This window comes from Alligator mississippiensis, chromosome 13 (assembly GCF_030867095.1).
Source record: "Alligator mississippiensis isolate rAllMis1 chromosome 13, rAllMis1, whole genome shotgun sequence".
Classification (NCBI taxonomy): Eukaryota; Metazoa; Chordata; order Crocodylia; family Alligatoridae; genus Alligator; species Alligator mississippiensis.
This window is the reverse complement of record NC_081836.1, coordinates 57,234,009-57,246,877: the sequence shown is the minus strand read 5'-3', so window position 1 is coordinate 57,246,877 and position 12,869 is coordinate 57,234,009.

Genomic DNA, 12,869 nt, shown 5'->3' with positions numbered 1-12,869 from the left:
TCGTCCTGATCTATACAAATGGACGCGCCTTTGGAACAGATATCCCCCCCCAACCTCTGCTTTTCCCAGGTGCAGCAGCTGATTTTAGCTCTGAGTCCTGCACTCGTGGACCTTGTATTATACTGCCAGGTTTGGCCGCTCCAGATTTCCACCCTCGTCCTTCGGATAATCACTTCTTGCTCGTGCAAGCTTGTGCCGATGGCTCTGGCCTTGTCCCCGGGGGCATTACGGACCGATTTCTGATGCAGACTAGACGAGGTCCCTGTCCAGGGGTGATTCACTCATGATCAGCTTTTAGGATTGATAAGAAGTTCAGCCCTTTTTCCTATCTTGGAACTGCAGGCCAATGGATCTGGTTTTCTCCGAGATTGTGGCCAGATCTAAAGCAAGGCACTTCTCCTCCGCACGCCCATGTCTGATGGACTCGGTGACACAACTACCAGCTGCATTATGGCTCTTGCATTCTTTTTTCCTTTGTCCCATGAATTTTTATAGTATGAAGGACGTCCCTTATGGCACTGGTGAGCGATGTGTAGATGTCTAAGCCCGTAGAGGTGAGAAGCAGGATACCTTTCACTGGACCAACTATACAGTTGGGAGTGATGTTAGACAAGCTTTCAGGCAGGAAAAGCCCTTCTTCAGGTCTGGGAAAGAAGCTGATCGCTCCCAGGGTGGAAAGCAGACACCTGTGGAGCACAGCAAAGTTATTGGAAGTGGCTACAGACCAAGTCAAGGGCAGTTAAGAGAGAGAAACCTAATCACCTAAAAAGAATTAAACTATTCTAACGGGAAGGGGGTCATTATTGCCTTAAGTTAGCAGAGAGGATGCATAAAACCAGGGGGTTAGTGCCCAGTAACATTAGGGGTTGTTCTTCCCACCCCGGCCTGTCCTCTGAACTTATTGTGTGGGTTTCCCTTGAGCGCATGCATGGGGAGAGGAGGTGGCTGTTCCCAGACAAGTGTTTTCCCATCGATGCTTAGATGGGTTTGTCCTTTTTATAACATTTTTGTGGGTGTTCACTCTGGAGCATAGCGGTGGCCCCGTGTCCCCAGGTGCACCGGCCGAGGTGGCGTGTGTTTTGTGACGGGCACATGTAGGGTCCATGGGAGGGCGAGGAGGGCGAGTGCTCTGGGGACGGTTCTCCCCTCGCCGTACAGACACGGTTCCTGGCGGCAGCTGGAGGAGCGGTGCCTGCAGCAAGTGGAAACGAGATGCTGGACAAACGTTTCCAAAGCTCCCAAGCGACTTCAGCCTGATCGAAAATCCCCAAGACTGAAGCACTTTTGCAAAAGAGGACCCGGGCTCCTCAGACTTGGAGGCCCATGAAAAGATGGTCTTATCTCGTTTGAGCAAGGTGCATGGAAATCGCCACGTGTGTGCTGCCTGGTGCAAAAAGGCTTCTTCCTTGCTCACCTGGACCCCCAGGCTGGCAGCCGTCGCTCGCTGCCCATCTCCACATTGCTCCCGGCGTGTTTGTGCTCCCTCCCTGCCATCTCTCCGACTTCTGGCACCAACCGTTTGTCTCCTGCCTCCAATAACACCATGGTGAGGTCTTTCTGTAGCCCACCTTCTTTGCCCCAGCAGCAAAATCACGGCAAATGCATGGCCAGCACGGCCTTTTGTCGAACGACTGAGTTTTTCAGGTCGAGCCTGCCCTTCATGGAGTACCCAGCAGAAGCGGGCAGCACTGTGTTTGCATTAGACATCTGGCCCGTTGCACTGGTGTCTGCTGAGAGTCACTGATGTTCAGTTGAATCACATTTTGTATAGTGTGGGGAGCATCTGCGGTTGACTTCCTTGGGTGCCGGGGCTCAGGCAGAGCGCGCTCATGTGCGTACGTTAACGGCGCTGGGAGCTCCATGCCCTAGCCCGGGCGAGCCCCGACTCGAAAGCCTCCAGCTCCTTTGTGGGGCTGGAAAGGGACTCCTCTTTCTGGTGAACTTCATAGGAGCTCTCTTTTAAGTCATACACTTTGCTGTCTGCCTTAATGATTTGTTGCTTGTAAAACCACTGTGATTAACTATGGTTTAGCCTCCTAGTTTCATGTCTTATCATGTTTCATCTCACACAAAGGACATTTACAGTCTATTTTCGACTTCAAAGCAAATGCTTCTTGCGTGAGCATTAAGGAAGGCAAATATTTAAACAGAACCTGTATGGTATTAGCCTCTCTTGATGTTCCCTGCTGAGTGAGGATTGATGTCTGCCTCACAAGGCAGGTTTTTCCTATTGTTTTATGCACCAGTGATTAATATTTCATGTTCCCACTGTTATATATTTGCTGGCTGGCACTAGCCTACCCTGCCAGTGCTTTATTCATGTCTTACATGTCTAGCTTTTATGCACTTCAGCCCAGGGAAGTGTGACTCTTGGCAGAATCCCCTCCGCTTATTAAAGCCGCCTGTCCGAGTTTTTTGAATTAGGCTCATCTTGATGGAATTAGGACTGGTGGCATGTTTTTTTTCTGTGCTAATCTCTCTCCACTGTCATTTGATGTTGCTTCGTGGCAGCCGTGCCATGGGGACCCCTTTTCTGCTGCTCAAGCACATTCTCCTGGTGTTTTCAGCCTTGGCCAAGCACTTCAGTAACGGCACTGGGACGTGCGTTGGATGGTGTCTGCCAAACCCAACGGACCCAAAGCAAATGTCAGACTGAGGGACGCATCCTTAGCTCCCATAAATCAACGTGGCTGCTCTAATGGTACCCGCTAAGGATGAGCCCGAGACATACGTAGTCTGGACTAAGCTGTGATGTGGATCTATGTGGTTATATTGGAATAGCTCCCTGCCTGGGAGGTTGTTCTGGGATAAAAGAGACGTCCTGTTTAATTTAAGTCACTGAAGCTGCGCCTGAGCTCAGTGGCCCACTTGCAAGGCCAAGGCCGGCCTGTTTCTATGCCCAGTGGCACGCACGGGATTTCATCCAGCCCCTTGGAGTGACCGGCTGCCCACTGACCGGGGGGACACGTAAGGGAAACCGTCGGCCCAAGCACAGGCATTCATGCCATAACTGCCCTGCCGCAACACTCCCACCGAGGAGCCTGTCCTGGAATAGCTATTGCAAACAGGTCGTTCCACAACTGATCTGCCGGGGCATCTCCTTGGGGAGATACAGCCTTGTAACTCGATAGAGCGCTGTTTTACGGCTCCATCCCCCTTCCCCGTTCACAACAGCCTGACTCCACCTCGTTCCTGCACACAGGTGCGTGACCCCCCCAGCCATGCACACCTGCTCCACAAGTGACAGTCCCAGGTGAGATCGGGGCAGCACCAAACACACTGGCAAGGGTTTGCAAAGCCAATGATCAGGCGCCAACAAGGAGGAGTCAGTCCCATAGGAAGGGCAACTGTTTTACAGGGCACGGAGCGGTCACGGGCAGTGGTTTAAGAACAGCTGTCCTCCAGCATCTCGTTCAGCCCTTCTTCTTTCCCTCTCCCAGTGGCCCTGATACTGGACAGCACTGGTGAGGCAGGATGAGAGCGTTAGGCAGTGCCAGACCGGGTCCACCTAGCCTAGCATCTGGTCTGCAGCAATGGCAGGAGAGGATGCTAGAGAGACTGAGAGAGAAATACCTGGGCATTGCTGCCGTGTTCCTAGCTAGTTTACACCACCTGCACCCCCTTCCATCTCCGAGGATTTTACTGACATCCCCTCGAGCATCGGCACGTTGTCGAGTCCCAGCCAGGATTTACCAGACCAGAACTGGCCGTTCCCTTGCATGAAGGATTTTCTGTGCCATCCGCTCGCTGCTCAGTGCCCCGCAGTGCAAAGACTAAAACATGGAGTTATTCCTGTTGGACTTGCAAGCACGAACATTGCCACGGTCACTGCTCCTTCTTAAAACATAATCAAGCTCGTAGAGGAGCCATCCGACTTCACGTGCTCCGGGTCAAACTTGTCAGTGCAGGATGAAAACAACCCAGAAACAAATTCCTTCGCCCTGAACAAGGAGACGCGCCAGGGTGTATTTGCCCAAATGCAAAAGATGCTAGGCCAGGAATGAGAAGGGCTGGCTCTGCTTACCATCTAGTACAGAGTTCATCTAATTCAATTAGGGTGTGTAGTAAATAGAGCTCGTTTTAATTTAGACTGAGGGGTTAGCACAGCTCTATCCTTTAATTTCAAGAGGAGGAAAGGGCCAGGCAGCCTGCCAAAAATGCCTGTAAACCTCCATGTTCTTCAGGTCTGCCCTAAATGCTTGGCATGCCGGCTCTCCTTCAGACCACCCCCTAGTCAAGATGTTCGGTGCCTCATGTTGCCATATGCTTGTCTCAACAATTAAGCAAGCCATTTATCGAGGTGTCTTAGTGAAGGGTTTGGAGCAGCGACAGCAAAAAAAAATAAAGATGAAATGACACTATTATTGGACTGGAAAGTGAAATCAGGGCTGGAAAGGTACCAGGGCTGAATGAATGGCGACAGTGTCTTTGCAAGAAGAAAAGACCAGAGCACGAGGAAACGTGGATGCAGACGGACTTTGAAGGGTCTGCTACTGAGATTTCCTTTTAAATAGGTTTGCACTTTTCCTCCCTCAGGTTCCCCAGCTTGGGCATTTTCTCTTTGCCACGTCGAAGTGGCGTTGGGGTTTTATTGTCAGGGTTGTGCCCATCGGGGCCCTGCTGCTTGTCTGGCAGTTCAGTGAAGCGTCCCTGCTCGGTGGTCTTTATATCTCCCTGGCATCAGCTTCGAGACGATAATTTCAAAGAGCTCATCTGTTGTTAATTTAGGCCCCTGGCTCAGAGGGCAGGAGGGTCTGGGTGTGTCAGTGCCTGCAGCTCTTCGCAGGAGTTTCACTGGCTTGCACGGCATGACACCGGCGTGAGGAGCCCCAGGGTGGGATCACAGACTCACAGACAGTGAGGACTGGAGGTCACGTCTAGTCCGACCCCCTGCTCTGAGCGGTACCAGCCCCAGCTACAGCATCCCAGACAAGGCTTTGTCTACCTGGGTCCTCAACACCTCCAAGGATGGAGAGTCCACCACCTCTCTGGGGCACCTGTTCCACTGCTTCACCCCCTCCTAGGGAGAAAGTTTTTCCTGATATCCAGCCTTGCTGCAATGTGAGCCCACTGCTCCTTGTCCTGTCATCTGCCCCCACTGAGCCCAGCCCAGCTCCATCCTCTTTGCACCCGCCATGCAGGGAGGTGAAGGCTGCTATTCAATCCCCCTCGGTCTTCTCTTCTCCAGACTCAATCAGCCCAGTTCCCTCAGCCTCTCCTCACCAGTCCTGTCCCCCAGCCCACAACCATTTTCTTTGCCCTCCGCTGGACTCTGTCCAATGTGTCCACATCCTTTCTGCAGTGGGGGCCCACAGCTGGACACAGGACTCCAGATGTGGCCTCCCCAGTGCTGAGCAGAGGGGAAGCATCACTGCCCTCGATCTGCTGGCACCGCTCCTGCCAATGCAGCCCAGATGCCATTAGGCATCTTCACAACAAGGGCACACTGCTGTCTGATATCCAGTCTTCTTGTCCCCCGTCACCCCCCGGTCCTTTTCTGCAGAGCTGCTGCTCAGCCAGTCGGTCCCAACTCTTTAACGATCCCAAGCCTGTAACGCCTTTGCGGCTGGTCTTCCACAGATCTGGAGAGACACATTGGTCCCTCGTCAAACAAAGCAGCAAAGGGGCCAAAGCGGCTGCTTTTGCATCGCACCGTTCCTCCATCGGTCGGGTCTGACATGCTCGCTGGAACATCAGGCTCCTGAAACCACATTAACCGCCTCCCTGGTAGCCAGAGGTTTCCGCTCTTCCAAAGCAGCTGCTGCGTCTGCAGAAGACAGAAAAACCAGTGCAACCAGATGCCAGCCCTGAGCTGCTGTCAGTTTAATTTTTGCTTAATAACCCCTTAGGTGCTTTAAATGGGAAGGACCTGAGGGGAATCTTTTAACCCCCTGATCTGCACATCACAGCCCAGAGGATTTCCTCTGTGCTTCTTGCAGCGAGCCCCCCACTTCTGGGGGAACCAGGCTCTCCGCTGACAGGGGAGCACAGCAGGTCTGGACCTGTCCCCACCACGGGCTTTGCAAAGTGGAGCAACATCCCCGAACCCCGCAGGACCCGCTTGGGGCGCTCCCCACCTGCCAGCTCCTTTGCATGCCTTGCTGAACATGGCTGGGTAATGGCTTCTGAAAGGAGAGCTGCATTGCACAGCACACCTGTGTTATCGTAGCGAGGAGGAGGAGCAGAGACTGCCAAACGACCAAGAGACATGATTACACCTGCCGGGACAAACCTCCGCTGCCAGCGCTTCAGATCCCTGCATCTCGGGGCATGGAGAACGCAGCCAAGCGTCGCGACGGCCTCATCCTCTTTTTGCTAAACCTTCGTCGAGCCTGAGCGATGGCTGGCTGCGTGTGCGCGGGGCTCTTACGGATCACCGGGCCCATAACTCCTGCCACCAGACAGCCCTGTGATAATGAAGCCCATGAAATACGGCCCTTTCTATTCACTGGTCCAAGTGGAATGTTTTTTATCATCTCTCCTGACGCGAGTGCATAGCTCAGATTGTACTTAATTAAAAATATCCCCTTTTAACCGATGCCTATTAAAATGTAATGCTGGAGCTTGTTCTCCCTTCCTGTCTGGCCCACGCACGGCAAAGATCAGACACGCCTGCTCCTTACGCCGCGTGGCACAAACAGGATGCGCTGGAGACGGGGGAGGCGATGGTGGGGGGGGACGAACCTGCGTTTGGCCTGTGCAGTGCGAGGCTGGAGGGATAAAATCACGGCTGGTCATGACATAACGTGCAGGTTGCAGTCCAAATCCTCGTGCGAACTCCCCAGCCCTGCCAGCCAAACGGAGCAGGTTCATTGCATGCTTCGTTCAGCTGAGCATCCCCCCCGCCAGCTCTTGACTCACCTTCCCGGGTGATCCCTCGGTTTTCACAGAGCCCCCTTGCTAGAGGATCCCAAAGGCCCCTGCAAAACTGGGGCAGGTCCGGGGGGGATGTGTGGCATGGTGCAAGCAAGCCCTGCCCATGCCCTCCCGCTCCCCGCATGCTGACCCCCAAGCCATGCCACGTAGCTGCCCCGGCCGCACACCCAGGGGCCGTTACGGGTCTCACGAGCTCGGCCGGGACAAAGCCTCTCTGGTCTCCATGCTGCAGGCCTTTGCCAGGTGGGGGCATTCGGCACGCAAAGCAAGCGAGCAGCGTGTGTTTGCAGAGCAGCGCCCACCAGCACGGAGCCCGGGAGCATCTCTCCTGGGTACCGATGTGCCCACGTCATCATCTGAGGCTGGGGCCCAACCCCGAGGCTTTCACTCCCATTGAAGAGAGGGGAAGTTTGGCTAGTGGGAAGAGTAAGGAGAAACCTCTGGGCATGTGCCAGGCCCTCAGGAATGAACCCCGGGATGGGGCCGGGGTAAAGCTGATGATGCTCCATTGCATGGAGAGGGAAACTGAGGGGCTTGCCCCAAGGTCATGCGAGCAAATGGTGGCAGTGCCGGAAGTAGCCCCCAGCTCTTCTGCCCCCCAGGCGGATGTCACGGTTCTCCACGGTCCCTTCTCCACGCTTTGCCGCTCGGTCCTGCAAGCAGAGGTGGCTGATGCGCCCAGGGGCCGAAGGCATTAATATTACTCAGCATACAAAAGCAGTGCCCCCCACCCCCCAGGCTTCCCCCCTTCAGCCCCGCGGACTTCCAGGTCTGGAGCCCAGCTCATCCCCAGCCCGCCAGCTGCCTCCGGGAGCTGGGTTGGTGGCCCGGCGTTCACCCGTCTGGCCTGCAGAGTGGCTTCCCCGTGTCTTCCTGCTGCGGGGAGACTGGTTCAGACAGCTCGTCTGTGCTTTCTAATCACTAATTAGCCAGCTGGTTCCTGCTGCAAGAGGAGATTGCTGCGAGCCCCCGGCTACGGCTTTATCGACACCGTACCGCATTGCTCAGCGCTGCTCTCAGCCGCGGCTCCGGCGGTTTCTGCATTTGGTGTTGGGGACGTGGCCCTGAGTTGCTCTGTGGCCTCCTGACCTGGGGGTCTGCATGCACAGCTACACGGTGGCCCAGCAGAGAGAGATGTTGCCCTGAAAGTTGAAGGGGACTTGAGAGGAAGAGCCCCTTTCTGCCCGAGTGCCGGAGCTGAGTCCTCCTGGCTCTCTATCGAAAACAGGGGTGTTATTTAGAGCTTCCTATTTGGGTAAGCCCTAAAGAGCCCTTTGCTTTTGCCCAGCATAGGGCACATTGCAGGTGACTGTTAGTCCCACTTCACAGATGGGGCAACTGAGGCACAGAGAGGGAAGCTTTCCTGCTTCCGGGCCACAAGCGGTAGACATAGGTATTCCTGGCTCCCAGGCCTCTGCTCGGCTCTCCAGACCTTGGCATCTTGGGGATGAGCAGCCTTGGAGAGTGCAGCGGAGGCCAGGCAGCATAGATCTGGGTTGGCCTTTCTGCAGCCTCTGGGGCTGTCCGCTGCGTCGGAGCCGGGATGGCAGGGGGAGAAGTGAAGCTGATGCTGGGACTGTGGTCGCGCGGCAGCCCGTTCTGGCGACCACACGTTTAGGGAGACAGTGGCCTGAGCCGCCTGCCGTCATTGCCTCCCACACCCGTGCCTGTGCTGGGGACCGGGGACACGGGACATTGCTTCGGCCCTATACCAACATGAGCTTGAATTGGGAAGTGGGGAATCACAGTCGACTTGCATTCGCATTGCAATCTTCTAGCTGCGGTGTATCGGAGAGATTACAGGCGAGCAGCCGTGCAGGCCATGCTGCGGGGCCGCAGAGATTGGGATCCTGGAATGACTTGATGGGTGAAAACTTCACAAGTGTGGAAGGGGCCTGGGAGACTCTGCCTTCCTCAACAGCTCCAGAAATAAAACCCAACAAAAAACCCACTCAGGACCCAGAATTTAGGGCTCTTCAGCAGTTTGGGGCCAGGCTTTCAAAGGAGATCAGCACCTGCTGGGACCCCAGAGGGGCCAAACTAAATGCAAACGCTTTGCAAACCCGAGTGCTCTGGAAATCTTTGCTCAGCCACCGATTTCCATCCTCGTGTCCATGAAGGGAGTGCGAGGCCTGAGAGACTGATGCAAAGAAATGGAGAAACGGTGAGAATGAGCCGCGGTTGCCCTCCATGAGGCCTTGCACCCGCGGGATCTGAAGCGCTTTGCGGGCACAGATGAGCGACGCCTGCAGTGAGTGCCGCCACGCAGATGGGGAAACTGAGGCACGGCGAGATGCAGGAGCCTGCCTGGTGAGTCATGGGGAACGGCACCCAGGAGGGTCCCGACTCCCAGGCCCCTGCTGTGACCGCCAGACAGACCCCCCGTCCTGCTGCGGGAAAGAAAGCAGCCTGGAAGCCCCCCCCAAAAATCTGGCTGCTTCCCAGAATGACAGCGCGTGAGCAACAGGAGCAAACTGGAAACACATGTGAGACGAGCCTTAGAGCAAGGAAACTCCCCTGGAGCTGTGCTCTCTGGGCATCGCTCTCATGGGCAGGCCCTCATCAGGTCCCAGTCTCCTGCCTCTCCTCCTGGCCACCCGCCCATGCATGCTGAGCCCCGGGGACGCCGGTGGGAGCGATGAACAGGCTTTGCTGCTTTGGCCCCGAACTCTTCCCATCTCTGCAAGGCTCTCTCATTTCTACTTCTGCGCTGCTGCTGTGCTCAGGGGTTTTGCATTAAGAGAGAGCTGGCTCTGGAAGGTGTCACACCTGGGACCCATTAGTGACCCACCCCACGGGAGCTGGGGAGGGAGGGTCACCAGGCCAGCTCAGGAGACGGCCTGGCTCAGTTTAAAAGGGGGAGAGCGCAGCCTTCAGGCTCTTTTCCTTTCCATGGTTGCATTATCATGACGGGGGCTCTTTAAAGGGCTGTTGCAGGGTGGAGTGTAGGGGCTAGTGAGAAGGGTCCTACATTATTATTATTATTATAGGGCGCAGGAGGCAAGAGCAGGCCTGGCTGCAGGCATTGAGACTGGGCTCATGCCACTGGGGCTGGAGGTAGCAGCGCTGGTGCAAGTCCAGGCTCCGCAAGCATTTCCCAGGCTGCAGGGGAGTTTGCTTTCGCACCTCCCTGCTCTCTCCGCAGAGGTTTGGCCGAGGCCGGAGCTAGTGCATTCCCTAAGCTGCCGGCAGGAGAAGCAAGGTAGTATGAGCTGGGGAGTCTGCAAGTCGCTGACAGCCAGGGCCATTTCTTAGGGCTGCCAGACCAACTGCATCTGTCCCGTTTCTCATGGGTGCCCGAGCTGCTCCTGAAACCCATTGCTTTCACACCTATTGAGACCTGGGCTGAAGCAACATGAGCAGCTCAGGAGACTGGTTCCTAAGGGTGCCCTAAACCCCCAGCTCGACTAACAGTGGGATGTGATACCAAATTGAGAGGTATGAACCCCTTGGAGGCAAAGGGGGTCAAGGAACACACCTGAGAGCTGTGGGATGATACCAGGAAGGAAGAATAACACCGACCATCAAGATCCAGCCCCTAAGGCAGCGGTTGGGATCCATTTGGGGGTGCTGCGGGGTGATGTTAGCACAGTTGAGGTTACAAACATGATTCACAAGATAAACCCAGGGGCGTCCAACGAGAATGCAAAGCTGTGGTTGTTTTGAGTTCTTTGCAAGAGAGAGCTGCTCCATAATTTTTCTGTAAGTGAAAAAAGTGACACCTAAGATCTCGGGGATCTCTTTTGTAGCTGTGTTGGTCTGAGGAAAAAGAGATGCACAAAGCTCATGGGTCAGAGGCGATATCTTTTATTAGACCAACTAAATAGTAGCAAAAAAACCATCCTTTCTTTGCAAACCTTTCATCAGGCTGAAGAGAATTGAAAGATTGTAAAAGTCCTTTTACTTCCATAACTAAGATCTGGCATTTTCCAAGGGGCAGCTGGAGTCTATTCAGGGATGCTTTGAGTTTAAAAAGGTTGAGACCCGCTGCTCTATGGTCAGGATGGGCAAGAGGGGGGAGCTGCAGCGTTCGGGATGCCTGCAATGAGACCGGACACACCGTTACGGACTATGCTGCACTAGGCTTGCTGGGATCCTGCAGGACCTCCGATCTCTCCACTTGTCCTTGATTTTCTTATTGGGAAAATCTCCCTGGTGCCCTCTCTCTCAAGTCGAGCATCTCAGATCTAGAAGGCAGCGTAAAAGCTCTACCATGCAGATCAGGGCAGGTCCTTTGTATTGTTTTTCCTTCACAATGCCTGTCCCCACCCCTCCCTGGATCCCTTCTAAGTGTCAAGCCCTGCACGGCGTCCTCATTTTACACATTTTATTGTGTGTTTAAAGAAATGAACAATAGACGTCACATAAATGCTAATAAATGTCAGGGTGAAATATCCTCCAATAGGGCGGTAGCTGTCGGGCGCAGCCCCAGTCGGGGCTGTAAAGCATGGAGAATATTGCCCAATAACTCTCTGACACTGCACGCTGGAAATGCACTCGGAAAGCCTTAATAAAGCCATGAGGCTGTGGGAGCTCCACTTCGTCTGAAGAGCTATAATTCCCAAGAAGTTTTGGCAAGAAAACCTGACTATGAAAAGTAACTTCTCCCTGGCGTGCAGAGGGAACGGGTCCCAAACCCTTTGGGCTGCAGTGGGGTTGGGGTTTTTTTTTGGGAGGGGTGGTATTTTTTGACCCGGAATAAAAGTTTGCAATATAGTGGTTTACAGTTGCAAGCATGCAGGGGCCACTGATTCAGGGCAGGTCAGTGGCCAGGAGGTGACTACACTGGCTTGCTGCCTCCTAGACAGAGGGCCGTGGGTGACCGGTGGTCTGTGGACCATTGCTGGTGGTCTGTGATGATCTTACTAGTCTCATAATAGTTCTTCATCATCTCTACAGCTGCTAATCATCTTCAGGGAAGCTAAGGCTCCTGAGACCGAAGAGTGACGTTAGGGAAACAATGGAAGTGGTTGCAGTAGTGGCCACAGGAGGCAGGTCCATCCGGCCATGACTCGGAGCTGGGGTGTTTCGGTCGTGAGCCCACGAGATGGCAACCGGATCGATTCCCATAGCACACTACTTTTAGCCTGCAGGCTCTGCGCCAAACCCTGCCTGCCCCAGATGCCGCGCTGGGTCTCATGCCTGATACAGTCCCAGGAGAGTTGTCTCAGTAGAGAGGCTGACTCAAATTCCTGTCTGCACTCCAGCGTTGTCTACATAGCTGCTTTCACAGTCCTTTCATCTGCTCCCTAAGCACCGCCGGGTGACACTTCATGCAGGGAGAGACCGGTGACCAGACGATGTACACCCTGCTCGCATACCCTGTCATCCTCAGGTCCTATGTCTTGCTTGGAAACTCTTCCCTGGAGGCCATGTCATTACTCGCTTCGCTTCCCCCTATGTAACTTGCTGCCCTGAGTGACCAGGGGCTGCCGCTTTCTCTCCTTCTCAAGCTCCCTTCGCTCTCAGCAGTTGCTGGCTGCGGTACAGCACGGCCAGCCGCATCGTGTCTCTTGTAGCAGCATCCCTCATCCCTGCCAAGGAGGACCTCCCGCAAGGGTCGACTGAGCCCTTTTGCTACATAGCTGTGCGGTGATCGTATTAGAAGGAAAATGTTATTGCCTTGCCTTGGAGGTTTGTGAGATTGTTTGGAGATAAAACGACTAGTTTCTTGTTTTTGGGGCGTGTGTTTGTGTATGGATTTCCTAATAGGGGCAACAACTATTTTGATTATATTAGTGCATATTGCCAGATGTAGATGAATGCATGGGAAACCAGTCAAAAATCTATCATTCACAGACACGCGCCGGAAGGCAAGGCAGAGCCTGCCTCTGGTTACAAACACTCGTGTGAATGAGTCACCCCAAAATATGCAACCTCTGCCTTTCATTTCTCCACCCAAGACTGGGACAGGATAATCAGACCTATCAAGACAGTGGTTTGGATATGTCAGCTGGAGATCAAATTTGCCCTACTGGTAATGTTAGAGCCGA